This window comes from Anser anser (genome assembly GCF_964211835.1).
Source record: "Anser anser genome assembly, chromosome: 15".
NCBI lineage: Eukaryota > Metazoa > Chordata > Aves > Anseriformes > Anatidae > Anser > Anser anser.
This window is the reverse complement of record NC_139736.1, coordinates 3,494,070-3,510,315: the sequence shown is the minus strand read 5'-3', so window position 1 is coordinate 3,510,315 and position 16,246 is coordinate 3,494,070. Positions and strand designations below refer to the sequence as shown.

General features: G+C 43.1%; 1 protein-coding gene across 4 annotated transcripts in view; it reads left to right on the top strand.

Annotated features, from left to right (window-relative positions):
* The window catches only part of USP22 (ubiquitin specific peptidase 22), a 100,028-nt gene that overhangs the window by 3,073 nt on the left and 80,709 nt on the right, over window positions 1-16,246 (top strand). The window contains exon 2 of one of the 4 annotated variants that reach the window (XM_083799753.1): window positions 6,971-7,840. The exons of the other annotated variants lie outside the window; for them this stretch is intronic. The gene's annotated coding sequence lies outside the window, so the exon portion shown is untranslated. The remainder of the gene's footprint in view (window positions 1-6,970; window positions 7,841-16,246) is intronic. 4 annotated transcript variants of the gene reach the window in all.

Here is a 16,246-nt window from a genome sequence, read left to right as displayed (position 1 = left end):
GGGTGTGTGTGTATATACATTTTAGGAGCATGTCTCTGACTTCTTGAGAGTACCAGTTCATTGGCGAGAATTCCCATTCTTGATGCTAATCAAAATGAAGAAGTCAAATAAAGGTTTGGTGAGAGGCGATCGTCGTTTCTGTTGCAAAGCCAGGGACAATCACATCATTCAGTTACCGCAGAAAACATTCAAAATAGCTAGGTGATCATTAATAGGAAATGTTGATTAATTTAACTGTTATTCAAATGAACCTAGGTATAAAAAATGTTTTGGCTGTTGGTGCTAGGTAGCCAGATGTTAAATTGTTAGGTTTCTAGAATGCTAATGTACCACCTATCCCTCCTAAGGCTGTCTTAAAAATCGAGATAGCAATAGAAACTGCAGGGGGCAGAAAGTGTCCATTCCTCCCGTTTTACTTAGACTGCTTACTGCATTATGATTTGAAAGACCATTTTAACACTGCTTGCTGTTTGCTATTCATTTTTAATACGTACCTTTCCCACGAATAGCCTTTTATTAGCTTTAGCTCTCAGTTCAGCATGCTTTACGTCCAGGGTTTTAAATAAAATAGCTGTGAAGCGTTGTTTGTGGTTGGAAAGCTATCTCCTGAATGTAGATTTGAATTCTCAATCGGAAGCGAGAGGTAAATACGAGTATACCTGTGAAGATGCTGGAATGCTGGTGAAGGGTTTCAGGACTGTATTCGCTTCTGAAGCGTTGCTTACGTGGGATTTCAGCTCTCATGCTGGTGCATCGTTGCGTCTGCATCAAGGAGCTAAGCTGTCGCTTGCCTCCCTGCATCTTGGCCAAAGTAGTAAGTGCAGCAGTTGTGCTACGTGCTCTGGTAGGAAGAGGCTTTGCCACAGTGTAGATGTGCTGCTGATGGTAAAGCAGAAGTGAAGACAAAACCCGAGTGTCAGATTGTTTGAGGAGTGGAACAGGAAAACGGGTAGAGGAAGAAATCAGAAGAACGGGGGGTCTTGGAATTGTAATAATGGAGACAAAAAGTTGGAAGTAGATTTCAGCACTGAAGGTGTATGTCAGATGGCACAAAATCAGTGCTGACTGTCTTGACTTTGGGACTTTGACCAGTAAGCCTTGATTTTTAATTTGTGGTAGTATCTGTTTGGTGAATAAGAGCTTTGCCAGCAACTTCTGTAGGTCATGGGCTTTACCTTGAGTATTTTGATGTAGAAAATACTTCCCAAGTAACACTGTATAGGAGGTCCTTAAATTTGACAGCATTGCTTCCTGCTCAGGAATTATGGAAGAGGCAGAGGATGCTAAAAAGACTTCCTGCCAGCCCTTCACGTCAGCTTCTCCGTCTTGTCTGTAGAGCCACACTTGAAAAGCTTTGCTTATTCCTTTGCAGTTACAGATGAGGAAAATCTGTTTTGCAGTGCTGAACAGTTCCTGGTCCCCATCAGAGAACAGTTAGACATGTAGATGCATCTTTGTGTCTTGCAGTTGGTAAGTAATGGCTTCAGCACTTGAAGGGCAGCTGCCTTTACAATTAAATTCCGTCTTGTTGGACCTCCTGCCTTGGAGGCAAGCTGCCCTTCCAGTTCTGAATGGGTCTTACATAGCTGCTCTGAAAAGGTGCTTGATGTTGTGATGAAGTGATCTGGTAGTCATGAGCGTGGCCATGGTACGGACAAGGTCCTGTCTGAAATTTCAGAATGTTTTGTGTTTCTGACAACAGACCAAAGCATAATTGCCTGTCCCAGGCTCTCTTTGATAGTGGGCACATTCTAGCATATTTCTTCTTATTGTTCTTCCATTATTCTTTCTTCACATGGCCGCTCCAAGCCAATGATGCTTTCAGATTTGAAGAAACATTCTTCTTTATTGGTGGTGATCTGTCCGCAGGTATTCATCTCCCCACTCACGTGTATTCACTTCTGACTTTGAATCCTTTCTTCCTTCTAATAATTCAGAGAATTAGTTCATAGATACTTGAAACCAAAATGACTTCGGTTCATTTCCTAACTTCCAGAGTAGGAAAAGTTTGATAATCTCCTAGCAAATAAATGCTGTGTCATATTTTCAGTAGCAAATATTGTGGTTCAGTCCATATTGACGGGTTAAGTTCTTGCTGAAATGACCTTCTCCTTGAATGCCTGTTGAGGCATGCTTGCTCTCTTGCTTTCTCCCTTACAGCCTTGCCTCGTGTACCTGTCCAGGAACAGGGAAGCGTTGCTGAGGCAATTTGCTTTTTATCATAACAGATGGGCGAAGAACCTTACCAGGCTGTGCTGCCTTCTCAGACTTGGTATTTTTATTTCTTAAATTAATAAGGAAATCTTAGCTTGTTTTTCTTTAACATTTTTAGCATATGCACCAAACTTCTGGATTACAAATCCCGTGGAGAGTTTGAAAGAGGATTCCAGGATTCAAGAAGCATGTCTCTCTTTCAGCTGCATACTCCGCTTTGGCTGCCTGTGCGAGCTATCTGATTCACAAACTCGGGAAGGATGTTCTTGCCATGTGTTGTGGGGACTACCTTCTCCCTGAAGGCCCGTAAGAAGTGTCAAAATCAACTGCAAGCTTCATTATTCAGAAAGTCTCCAGTTCTGTAAACGATCAACCTTCCTTAGCCCTTAACCTCTAAGGAGTAAAAAGGTCCTTAAACGTGCTGAAGGTAATGTTCTCTTTCCTCTGGGTGTGAAGGCACAGCCTGCGGTACGAGAGTTCCCAGGCGTTAGGTTTTACTCTGCACGCAGTAGAGCCTTGTACACGGTGCTTGTGTTAGCAAAGCCACATTGAGAATGCCCCCCTGCGCTGATGTCTGTGGCATCGAGGAAGAATATAATACAAGTCGTTCCTCTTCTCGTTGGTGTTCATCCCTGCTGTGTCCCCTATACCGTGGTTTTTAAAGAAATGGTTGGTTTCTTGGCCAAAGGTTAGGAAGGAGCCTTGTGCCATGAATTCCAAGGTAACCAATACCAGTTCTGAAGCTGTGCGATCCGAACCATCAGGACTTAGCAGAACACTTGTGCCCACCTTCGCAGGTCAGCACTTAGAGTCAGATGTCTGATACAAAGGTTACACAGTTCCCTATCACTGAGGCTGATTCATGAGTAGTAAATAGTTCTGTTTCTTTTTAATATGGATGGAGAGACAAAAGGGCAAAAGAAACACAGACTTCCCCGGACTTTACTTGGAAGAAGGCTGCTTCTTTTTCTGTAGTCCTATCAGGAGTAAAGGTTTGCTAACAGCCAGGCTGTTTTCTGGGAGGCAACTGTAGCGTCTCTTTCATTTTTTCTGAAGTCAATGATCTTACTTGCTTAAAAAAAAAATAAAAAACACACCCAAAGTGTTGAAACCTTTAAAACCAGAATGACAGCTAATAGCGTGAAGGTGAGCAGAGCAGAATGGGTTTGCTTGATTTGTTGGACTATCTGTTGAGCTTTATTTTAAGCCATCAAAGCTTTAAACCCCAAACAAAGGCTAGCTGATATCCTCATTTTTGTTTCAGGCCTTAATCTGTAGCGCTAACGTGAAACCAGAGCTGCAGATCAGTTCTAAACCTTCTACCTTCTTTCTTTCATTTGAGGATTTTCTGTCTTAGTGCTGCAGTAACAAATCAACGGGTAAATGCTGCAGACTGGTGGTGCAAGTCGCCTGCTTGCGACTTGTTGATTCCCCTTCTCCTGGCTTACTACTTCTTGAGTCTTTAAGCAAAAAAAAAAAGTATGTTTTCCTTTGGATGTACTCCGGGGGTTCTGCTTTGTAACAACTGCTGTCACAAATGTTAGCGCGGATCCCTGTGGTGGCTGATCTGTTTTAAACCAGAGAAGGATTATCTCAGTTAAAATGTTTGTGTTTCTCACACAAAACCTAGCACCCATAGTTTTTCTTGGTTTTGCATGATTGACTTAGGACTATGACTTGATGCCTGTTTGCTTCCTGGTGGATGGAGAGATGTAGGGCTCTTATCGGCCAAATGAAATTGAAGGTATGGCTGGAAACACAACTTGCATTTTTTAAAAATTTTTGTATTCTCGTGATTCTCCAAATTCTTCTGGTGGAGCTGTAGCATATGGCATCGAAGGTGAGGAGATGCATGCACACTCATGCATATCAGGCAGTGGCATCACAGGAAAGGCAATCTGAAGGTGACCTGTGTGCGTTCTGCTGGATTTACTAGAAATGTATTGTAAAAAAAAAAAAGTCATCTTTGTTAGAGCCTCTCTGGGCTTGGACAGCACGAGCTGCCTAGAGCAGCTGTCTCGAGGCTCTTGTTAACCTGTGGGCAGTGGAGCTAAGTGAGTGAAATGCTATGATGGCATTACAGCGTATTTTGTTAGCCTGGCCCGTGTTGTCAGCAAGCGGTGCTGGAGTGCGTGGAGAGCCGTATGTTATCCGAGAGGGCTGAGCTGGGAACCTGTCCTGGGCAGAAGCGGTTCTGGAAGCTGATGGATGTATTCGGACGGGATGAAAGGCTCTGTCTTGGTAGTTGTGTTCTTTTGCGTATCGATTTGGCAGTCCTTTATGTACACCCTGCTTAATTCAAGATAAGAACTTTTGCTGCATTAGCTCGTAGTACAATCAAGGCTGAAACGAGTTAGTCATTGCAAAATTAACCTCCATTCTCTTCAAAACGTGTTCCCAAATAGTGGTACCGTATGAATGCAACTCGCATAGCAACTTCGGAGTGCCTGGTTTACTTCAGTGCCAGGACAGCCTCTGCCGTGTCGCTATCTCCTATTTAAGAAAAAGACTGGTTTTATCTATTCAAGACCTGTTTGATGATCAGTAAAGTGAACTGTTACCAGACACCAATTGACTCCAAGTAACCCGAGATTCACTTTATCAGTAGGTGACTGATTAGCAAACAGCCTGTCTCCTCACATTCTTTTGTGCACGAAATAAAGCAAATATTCAGACTTTTTTCAGTTCTTCAGTCAAGGTTTTTTGAAAGCCTGTCAGCTATGTGTAACGCTACTTAAAAATTCTTGATTTTTTTTTCTGAGTATCTGCTGATTTTTTCCAAGTTGGTGAAGATTTTTTTTTGTTTCCTTCTTCCTTTCCTGTGCTTAATGGAGCTCGAAATTAACATGATTCTTCTTGTCTGCCTTGTGCATGGCTGGTGATGTCAGACTATCCCTGGGAAATACTTCTCTGAAGGTCTACAGTGTACTAAATCTGTCACTGAATTAAAAAATTGTGTATTTGGCAAGGTGAAACGCAAAAAAAGAGTGGGCATGGTAACAAAAGTTGTTTTCAACACACTTAACAAATGCAGTATCTTTTTTAGCTTAAACACTGGGGCCAGGGCAAATTCTGGTGTACTGTGACAAATTCTGACAACACGAAACATGCCAAATATTTTAAACATCCTCATATTCTTCACGGCAGTGAGAAGCAGCTGGCTAAACGTGACATTGCCTTAATAGTAAGTGCAGAAGAGAACCTACGTTTTGCCGCGCTCCCAGCCACGCTCCTCCTGCACCGTGCTGCTTTGCAGCGTGGCACTTGGTTTCCACTCACAGCTGAGGTCTTCTGCTTGTACACGTAGGCTGTAGAAATCTAACTCTGTGCTTATTCACTGAGTTGTGTTTATGTAGAATTAAACAGTAGAGGTGATTAATCTACATTTCAGTTTATTAGAATATCTCGTTTTTTTCATTATTGCCGTCGCCCGGAGTTCTGTGTTGCAGTGCATGCCCTTGTACGTTAAACCAGTTTTCATCCATGTGTATGCAAATCCACAGGTTAGAAAGTAATATGTATACCTGTAAAGAGTGAAAATTGCAAAATTAGCAATAAGAAATATTTCTTTTGCTTAAGCACACAAAAGACCTAGTAGTATTTGGATACAGCTAAGTGGATAATGGAGTATCAAGCGCTGAGTTCCATTTGTGGTGATTGCCTTGCCTTTCACTCAGAAGTTCATGCGTCTAAGGAGCCTTTTTGTTGGGATTTGGTGTCAGATTTCTCTTTCTGAATATAACGTCAGGGCTTCTATATGTATGTTTTGCTTCTGTTTGTAAAGGGCTTTTGTTTTCCATAAAATACAAACTTGAGTTGTCTTAGTGCAGTGTGTTGGCACAGAGAGGGAGAAAACGGCATCTCCATAACCTTTATTATTGCACTTCCTCACCCCCTTCCCAATAATTTCTGTAATAAAAACACAGATGATTCCTCCCATCCCCGTTGTGTCTTTGAACCGCCTAATGTTACTTGACAGAGTTACAATTTGGGCTCCTGTCCTGTGCGTTCAGACTTGTTGTTGCACGCAAGTCAGATTTTAAAGGATGTTCTTTAGAATATACTTGGCAAATAAAAGTAAGATTTATCTCACACCAGATGTATGACAACTTTATAAGCGAAGACAGCTGAGATAGCTGACTCATTCTGATACCTCATTTCTGGTAGGTGAGGTTTTGTGACCCTGTGCCCTCTGGTGACAAATGCAGAATTTGTCTTAGGGTTATATGTTTTTCTTTGCCTAGCTGGGCTTGGTTATCTCCATGATACTGCCCCGTTTTGTTCTTAAACTGGCTTGCTGGGCAGAAAATGACTAGGGTGAAGTTCTCATGTAGATGTGTTTTCTGTACATTGCTGACTTTGGTCGCGCTCACTTAACAGGCGTCCTTCCCCCCAGGTTAATTGTCAGGTATGTTTTGCTGTTAACATTGCTAATTATTTGGGCATTCCTGACTCCCATTTGTGTTTATGGTAGTGGGATGATCTTAACAGTGTTGTGGAGAGCAGAGTAGAAAAGGCAGTGAAAATAGTTTCAGGAGTTACTGCGAGTTATGTGTGTGAAGAGGAACAAGGTTTTGTTCTAAGAGGTTGTTCCACAAGGAAATTGGTCCTAGGCTTCATCCAACGTAATTTTACATTACTACTTTTAGTGATTTGTTTCGCTGTCATGTCGTAATTCTGCTTCTTGCGAGTTTTCTTGATGTTTAATTTTAGTGTTGCCCCCAGTAAATTCACTTTCTTTTCTTTATCTCCTTAGAATTTTCTGCATTGATTCAGTTGCCAGGATCGATTCAGACTTGCACGTGCAGAAGAGTCGCTCTCAATCACTTGTTTGCTAATTGAAGGGGCCTGAGTCACAAAGTGGAGTGGTACCAAAATTCATAATTCTACGGAGTAGCAGTGTATGTTTGTGAAATAGTGCCAAGTTTAAAAACGAAAAATATACCTGGAGCATTAGTGAGCTTGCTTTACGATGCTAAGTAAATCTTTTGTCCCTCCGTGTGGCTAAGTATTTGGCAAAAAGGAAACTTAAGGGAAGGGAACACGTGTCTGAGCTCACAGGGACGTGTCATGGTTGGCATGCGAGTTTTTCAGGCCCTTCATGAAAGATTTCAGGCAGCAGGAGGTGGGGTCTTTGCCTTTCGTAAAGAGCTGCATACTGCAGAAGTCTGACTGCAGAGGAAGAAGCAATCAGCAAAGAACTCGTTTTGCACTAACCTGAAGAACAACCGTGTTAGAGCAATTTGTTGTAAAGCAAGGCAGTTCTGGAAGTACGTTGTCCCTGCAGGTTGGAGCTGTTGTGCAAACAAATTGTTTTAAGCAGTGGTAAAAAGAACACAGGAAGATGACATGAAGCAGGAAAACACAAGTTAGCAAATCTGACAGACGTTAAAAGCTCGAGTTAAAATGTGAAAGCGAGCTGTATCTGTGGGTCTTGGTGAGACACAAACATGGATGGAATTGGCACGTGGTTTGGGTGACAAAAATCCATTCAGATGCAGTACGGATGTAGCAGGGCAGTATTTGACTTACTGGAGGAGCAAGAGACGTGAAGTTTGGAAGTGGCCGTGCGTTATCGCTGAAGGATAGCACCTGGGGGACGAGAGATCCAGCGCCTCGGCTGTGGGTACGTGCCTTTCCTTCACAGCTTAAGGAATTACCAGCTCTAGGCAGCGTGTTCTTGCTGTCACGCCATTCACTACCTCGTATTGGTGCGGTCGTGCTGTGAACCAGAAAGAAGAACAGTTAAGGATGAAAAAAACCTTTTTTTTTTCTTCTTAATACTATTTCAGCTGGGTTGGCTGTATGCTGTGTGTCAGCGTGGGGCTGAACGAGCAGCTGTACAGCTGGTAGCTGGCGGGGAGGAGCGCCTGGGTGATGGGAGAGGACCTGAGTGCTCATGCTTGGAGGATGCTCAAGGCACTCTGAGCAGCAATTGCTGCAGCGTGCAACTGCTGCCTTTCTCCTGACTTTGCCGCTGACAGATTCTGTTTGAACGTTCTCCACGTAGTCCTTGTCTCTTCTGTAAAGCGTGGCTCGTCCCTAACTTCATCTGAAAGGTGCCGTGATGGTACCTGCTATCGCTCGTGTGGCGTGCTTTCACGGGCGTGCTGGTGTGCGCTGAGCCTGGTGTATGACACGTGTCTCATGTTCTGCAGTCATGAGAGCTTACCCCTCTATGCAAATAACGTGCTCCTCCTCCAGTTTCCTTGTGAAAAATAAATGAACCAGAGAGTGTAGAATGCCCGTAATTTGTGATCAGCTATTACAGAAAATCCACTTTTCACATTCACATTTTCACATTGCATTTAATTTAATGAAATGAATAGTGTTTTTCTAAGTAATCAAGTTATGAGCACTTGTTTCCCTCTATTAACAGGCCTGTCTCTAAGTTAAGATTTCTGTCTTTTATAATCAAACTCTGTTGAGATGTTTCAACTCTTCTCTTTTTTTCAATTTTTAATTTTATTATTATTATTTTTGTTCAGAGCATCTGGTCACGGGGCATGTGGCTAGCTCATATTGCATATAGTTGAGGATGATGGGATAATGGGATTGTAAATTAGCTATTTATGGTACTGGTTTTCCTCTGGCCTACTCCCTTGTGTAGTCTAGAGCAGCCCGAAGGCTGTTCTAAACCGTGCCAGCTGGCTGTAGCCCTGAGGGACTGGGATGCCAGATGGAGACAGCAGGAGAATAGCAGCACTCCAGTGAAACCCCAGCGCACCCATCCCGGGGTCGAGGAGAGGTGCTGGTGCCCTGCAGCCCCACCAGGACATCCTTGGGCAAGGGCTCGTGCTGGTCTCATCCCTCCGGTACCGGAGCAGCCATCAAGGGACTGGATGAGCATCTGTGGACCTGCTCGTGAGGAGATGCGCAGTATGGCAAGCAGCTTCTGAAATGTTTTGAATGTGTTAGTGCCTCCTTTTTTCCCAGTTCTATGTTTCCTTACTGTATCTGCAGAGTGTTGTATTCCATAGGTTGTACAGATAATCAGATCAAAAATACCGTAATATTGAGCAACTGCAATATTACCTGATATGTTATCTTGTTTTTTTCTCCCACCATCTATAAAATACCCAGAAAATAAGCAGCTTGCTAACACTAATGCACTTTCTTTTTTTCAAAAATACCCTTCATATTGCTGCATGAGAGTGCCTACTTTAAGCGTGCTCAGAATGGAAGGTTTCAGAAGTCTTAATCACCTCATTTCATGAGCTGACTTTCTAGCTTCTACTGAAATAAATTTCTTAGAAAAGCAATGAAATGTGTGGTCAGTGCTACGGCAGTAGGTAGGTCTGCTGGTCCACCTCAGCCCTGCAACCCTCTTAATCCTTGAGCTCAGAGACAGTGGTCTTCTAGCAGCAGCTTAGCCTCATACACACAGAAGCTGTTCTTTGCAAAAAACCCACCCATTTGAAGATTTCCATCTTGTGGAGGTGAGGGTAGTAAACAAGTGAAACGCCCTGAAGGATCCTATCATCTGATGGCTGCTCAAACAGTAGATGTTTTCTAGAGGAGCTCAGAGACTCAAACTACCTGATGTTTCATCACACTCTTGCCCCAGAAGGCATTACTCTTGTTGCCCCATTAATGCAGATAACACTTCTAATCCAGCTGCCCGAAATAGCTGTCAAGCTTGGATTTTACTTTGGTGGCACTTGCCGCACAGATAGTTGATGTAGCTCAAGATACTGAACTGTAGCTTGGAAAAAAAAATAATAAAGGAGTGTAATCTTATTTTTGTCAGATTTTTCAAGTGTCTGATTTAAATAAAACTAATAAAGACAATTTTACATATAAAAGGCCTTTCAGTTCCCTAGAAATGCATATGCTCCTTGAGCATAACAAATAAAGAAAGCTGTAGGCCTCCAGAACCTTATGGGTGCTAGCAGGAATAGGCAAGGAAGGATGGATGTGCCCTTTATCTTCCATGCTCCCATGGTTATCCATGCGGGAGGAGAGCTACAAGCAGAATGGACCCCAGAAAGCAGTGACTCACATCGTCTCCCTGGATAGTCATTGTCTCCCTAAATAGCATCTCTGGCTCTATGGCCCAATCTTTTTATAATCCCCTAGGATGTTTCTGAAATTTGGGATTTGGCATTTTGTCGTAGGTGGAAACGGCGAGTGACTTAAAGCCGTGTCTATCAGAAGTTAGCTTGAACTAACAAAGTACTGGGAAGGAAGGTAAGGTGAGAAACAAGGTACAAGCAGCTCTGGAGGAACTGAGAACAGAACTTTCAACACTAGCACACAACACAGGAGTGGAGGTAGTAAAGTAAGTTTTTGTTAGAAAAACCCGCTGCCAATTCTAATTTTCTTTTTTTTTTTTTTTTTTCCTTTGAGCGATGAATTTGAGATGGGCGCAGGAAGTGAGATGTGGATGGATGCTGCACGTTAACTGGTGCTGTGGAGCAGGGCAGTAGAGTTTAAGTGGTGGTGCTGTGCCCCAGAACACTGAAATCTGGTCTGTGGACACTTCACATGCAACCGTGCCCCTGGATGAAGTTTGGTCTTCCCAACCAATGCAGCATTAATTTCATCATTTAAAGCCAGTATTAAGAAGCTCTAGATGCACTCTCCTGATTTCTTTCCAGAGTAGGTCTTTCCAAACTGACTTCAGCCACAGAACCTGCTGCAGCTCACTTTCCTCCTCTTTGCTGGGTGTTTTCGCCAACTTTGTTCATGTAGGGATGCTTCAAATCTCAGGGCATTGGAACTCCCTAGCAAGATATGGGATTAATTGCAACCACTTGCTCACAAAATCCTCAGTGCGCATTGTAATTTAATTCTCTCTCATGTTGTCATGTTTGAGAGTTGAGAGGTATGTTGTATGTACGTATAGCTGTGCGTTTGAGCCAAGGCTTGTCAAGGAAACCGTAATGTTTCCCTTCTGGCATGCAGAAACCTACTTTCCATGTAAAATCATACTGATTGTGATGCCCATTAGACTGTTCCTGTAACTTGAAGCATACTTTTATATCCAGCTAGTACTAATTGTGAGTTAGGTGTTCTGGTTTTGTTTTTTTAAGAGATTAAATACTCTTGTGTTGGTTTTCTTCAGTGCTGAATGCCATACCCTCACTTACTCATACCCTTCAGGTCATCCTGCTTAGCCTTTGGGGCTTAAATATTTCTTTTATTTGTTTTGTTTGTTTATTTTTTATTTATTTATTTATTTTTGTTTATTTCTTTATTTTATTTTATATTCTAAGTTAAGATCTTGGCAGTAGAATGCTTAATCTGTGAAATCGATTCTACCAGCATTAATATTTTACATTTCTGGTTCATGAAGCAAAATAAAGCTGCACTGTATGTGTGGCTGATGGTTGGTGGAATCTCATAACTGCCTCTAGAGAAAAAAATCTAGCAAACCAGATCAAAGGCTAGAAGTCATGCTCTGTAGTCCTACCCATTTTGCAAAGCAAAAGGAGGTGTAAGTGTGATGAGCCTTCAAGCAGGAAGGGGTTTCCATCATGTTTTTGTTGGCATCGTGGCTTTCCTCACTTCTCCCCGTATTTTTATTTTTATTTCAATATTAAACTTGCATTAAGAAGCTCTGTCTTGAGGTTTCTACTCTTAGGTAGTTAGCTGGAGAAGCGGGACGGAAGGCTACGGGTCTGCCAGGCAGGAGTCCCGAGTGCAGCTGGTTTGGATGTAATATCTTCGACCTTCCAGGGAGGCCAGAGATGGGTTGGAGCCGCACGTAACCTGCAGGTAATGGCATGCAGCGCTGGGGAGCACAAAAGATTTGACAAATGCTGAAATACAGGGTGAGTAATCGCCTCGGTGAGTGCTTCTCTCTGCAGTTTGCACCTAGCTTTCGGGGCAGCTTCCTTCGTGTCAGGTTGGTTTGACTGGATGCTCGGTGGTTTTGCTCTAAGCAGAAATCTGTTGGGCTGTTCCGTGATAGTTTCCCTTCTGTAACCGGTCCTCGGTGCGTGGCCTCCCTCACGGGCAGCCTTGTTTTCTAGGGCTGTGTCCCCTCCCACCCCAAATACCTTGAGTTTCACTTGGTGTTCCTGCTTTTTTGGCTGCGTGCTGCCTTTTTCCATAGGAATTGTTTGTTTGCAGTTCAGGGACATGCCTGCCTTTCTGCGCCATGCAGCCCTCACCGGGAGCCCACCCTTTCAGGTCTGGTGCTGGAGCGCTGCTCCTGGCGCTATCTGAGCAGGCTGCTCCCCATGCCAAGGTTGGAAGTGTTAATCTCGCAGCAGACCGGGGTGATAATTCATTGCTGTCACAGCAACACATGCTTAAAGTTGCCTCTTGCCAGATTCGTTGGCTATACGCTACACCAGAGAAAATTATTTCAAGAGTCTTATTGCATAGCCAGATGCTGTAGGACTCGTGCAATCCACCTCCCTTCCCCCTTTTTATGACTTCAGGGAGGAAAACAGCTCTGCAGTGAGGCACGTTCCTGCCAAGCGCTGGTGAAGAGGTAGAGGAACTTCTCCTCGCGGCTACCTCTTTGGTTTTGCTTCGAGGGAAGTTCTGTTTGGTGTTCAGGCTAGAAAGGACAGAAGGAGTTTAAGGTAGGGGGAGTGGAGTTTAAAAATGAACTAAAACAGCAAGGGCGCTCTGTTCATGCTCCCTGCAATAGTTAAGTGTTGTGGAAGTTTTATGTTTTCGTTAAAAACGTGCTAATGACTAGATGGGCTTGACGAACTTTTCCTGCCATCTGTGTCTTTACGGTCTTTCAAAAGAAAGAGAAGTCCTGTGAACCCTTGCTTGGCAGTGACCAGCACGCCTAGGCGCTGGCCTGCGAGGCTCTGCTTGATTTACTTAGAACCGTTTAGCTAGGTTGTTAGGTTGTTCTAATAGGACCTCACCTGGAATTTTTATTCTGTGTAATTGGGCTCTGTAAATGCCCGAGGATACATATTTTGCTTCTGGTATTTATGGCTGTAATTTACTAACTCTTTGCTATTATTTGGGCTAATTGGAAGGTGATGCTGCAAGCTGGATCACAAAGCAGAGGCCACCAGTGCTACTTGGTCTTCATCTCTGTCCCTTGCAAGTCTTCTACAAGCCTCTGTATCAGTGGCTGTTTTGTCTCTGGGATATTGCAGACCTCTGAAGAGGAAAATGGGGAGCTTTTTGTTACAGGATCTAAGGTCACGCAGGCAAGTCACTTACTGCACAGCTGCTGAAAGTACAGCGTTCAGTGCACAGTGGTGTTTGATTACCAGGGAAGGGAGATGTGCAGGTTGTTTAGTAGGACAGAAACTTGCTGATGCTCTTCCCAGCATAAATGCCATAATGTCTAGTGGCTAAGCGTTACATCACCAATAACTATTGTCTTTTATTTTTTAGAGAAGTTGCCATGGAAGTTAAATTATCCTGGATGCACTCCCGTAGATCAATATCCAGGCAAAAATGTGGCGCAGGGAAGTTTGCCGTAGTGTCACACACGTTATACGTGTTGTGCTATCTTCCCTACTTTTCATTCTTAGTGTCTTAATTATTTGCACTGCCAGGTTGTCAAGAATGCTATCTTGAGAAGCACATCTGGGAAGGACTTCTTTTGGACCTGTGTAAACCACCTCTTTACTTGGCAAAGATAGCTTTTAAGCAACTTGAGAGATACTCTTGAGAAGGCCTGAGGCAGTACTCTCAAATTCTTTTTTTAATCCTGCTGTAAAGCATAAAGGCAATGTATTTGTCCACAAAACACTGCACATGTTTATAACCATAGAAACAGAGCAAGAGATCAGGACTAGAAATCTGTACGGATTCGCATTTAATAGTTTTGCTCTAGTCTACGTGAGATTACTGGCGATTTGCAATTGTAATAGTTTGCGTGAGAATCCCCTGGTCATGCTTCAAGCTCTGAACTGTTTTTTTTTCAAGTGAGGTATGCCACAGCAGTTCTATCTTTTGCAGAGGTAGAAGGTGTAGTAATTTGCTTTCACTCCCATGTTTTCCCTTGTTACCCCCATTCTACTGCAGTGGTTATTAGCCTTTCTTTTTCTGTATACAGTTGCTTTAAGAACCCAGACAACTTCATCCTGCCGCTCAGGTAGCCTACCTAGTGCTCAGGAGCTGTCTCACTGTAGAGAACTCGCCCCTCTCTGATATTTCTGACCCCCACTGACATGTCTGAGTGAACGACAGATCGAGGTGGAACCTGTATGGCCACGTGTATTATATATGATCAGTTTATTGCTGGTACCATTTTTGTGAGTACAGGAACAGGGATTTGTTTAGAACAAACTGCAAGATGAGTTCTCTGTTCTTACCAAAATACAGATTGCACTCTGGCTATTTTTGATGGCAAATGCAGCTTCATTTTCTTTTTACCAATGCCAAGCGTGCATAAACTTTTGCTATTCTGTTAACTTTAGAGAGGGGTCTGGAGTTTTTAATGAGCTGTTAGTACGCCAGCTAATGCCCTAACCAGCAGGAAGCGTTGGTAAGTAATCTTCGTTTTGGAAACAAGGACAAGCTAGATCAACAGAAGGGCATACTAAAACGTCTGCCTTATCTGCCAACGAACATTTGTTAGTATGGTGGGAGTAATAATTAAGTGTTTTTGAAAGCTGATAACGTTCTTCCAAGTGTGGGGAAGAACAAGGAAAGCAGATAATGATATATACCCTAGTTCTCGTACTCCCGGTGAGGCTGCAGTTTCAGATCCTCAAGTCCAAAGATTACCATCTCAGCAGCCGATCCTCCCCTCCTGAATTCAATTGCTCAGCTGGGAGACGAAGCATTAGGCTTATCTGTTTGCTGAGCTGATTGATTTCAGACCTCAGTCATCTGCAGCTTTGGGGCAGGGCTTGCAGAGTCCTACCTTTTGATGACATTTCCCCGTTGGAATGCGATGTGGTAACTTTCTGAGATTGCGTCAAATTAGTTCCATACTGAAGGGGAAGCTGTGGATACCGGCAGACCATCGTGTTGATTTTGGGAGAGAACTGAAACTCAGAAGAAAAGGCAGGACACACAGAACCCGCGCCATCAATCCTTTGGCTTGTTCAGTCATCTCCACAATCCAGTCTTCCGCTTATATTCCCTTTATATCAATTACTTTCTTACGCAGCAAAGGGTGTGTGTGTATATGTGTGTACATTATATATATGTACACATTCATTCCCAGTTTCGGTATGCAAGCTAAGTAAACTGAAAATAGCGAGAGATGGAAGCCCCTACAACCCCTAATGCAAAGTGTGGAAAGGTAGAAGTGTTGGAAGCAAAGCCCGTTTTGGGTATGTGTGTCCTAACGTGGACAATTCGGGAAGCCCCTGGTGTATGAAATAACTCGAGCTATTAGTTAAACAAACTGGAGTGCTGTTCAGGTGTAACGATGCCTTTAGATCTTAAAGGTGAAATATGCTTTTGGCTTGATGCTGCCCAGCGTGTTTCAGTGTTATAGCTGATCTTTCCATCCCAGCAGTGCGGGTGGCAAAAGCTCTTCTCATACAAGATTGCCAGCACGAGTCCTTGGAGCCGATGCTGTCAGCCAAGTTTCATTTCCCCAGAGTTTCATTTTCCCATGTAATTATGTCAGGAGAAATTACAGTGTAGACTTACCCTCCCTGTTTGTGTGAATGCACTTTTTCACACTGATGGTCCTTCCTGTTTTTTCTTGGTTTAAATCCTTACATTTTGTGCAAAGTCTGTGTAATTGCATATTAAACGTAACTGATAACCTTACTGTTGACATTTGCGTGTGCTGAAATTCAAATTTAAATCCTCTTAACAAAAACAAATTTTATCAGTCTGAAAAAGAAGAAGCTGCCACTTGAGTGCTATGGTAGCACGTAAGATCTGTTGCCTCTACTGCTGCCCTTCCTTATTTTTAGAGGAAATCTTCGAGTAATGCATTTGCTGTTGGGAAGCCAGTTAGAAGTAACTTTCTCTATTGGAAAGCCAACTGCGTATTCTTTTACTTCCCTCAGAAGCACTGCTCATGGTATGTAATGTCTGTTTATCATTTCTTATGGGAAGTTATGGATGTACTTCTCAATGTACTAATTTTCTACAGCTTTTTTAATTACTCCACTGATTTCGAAGTATAGATTTG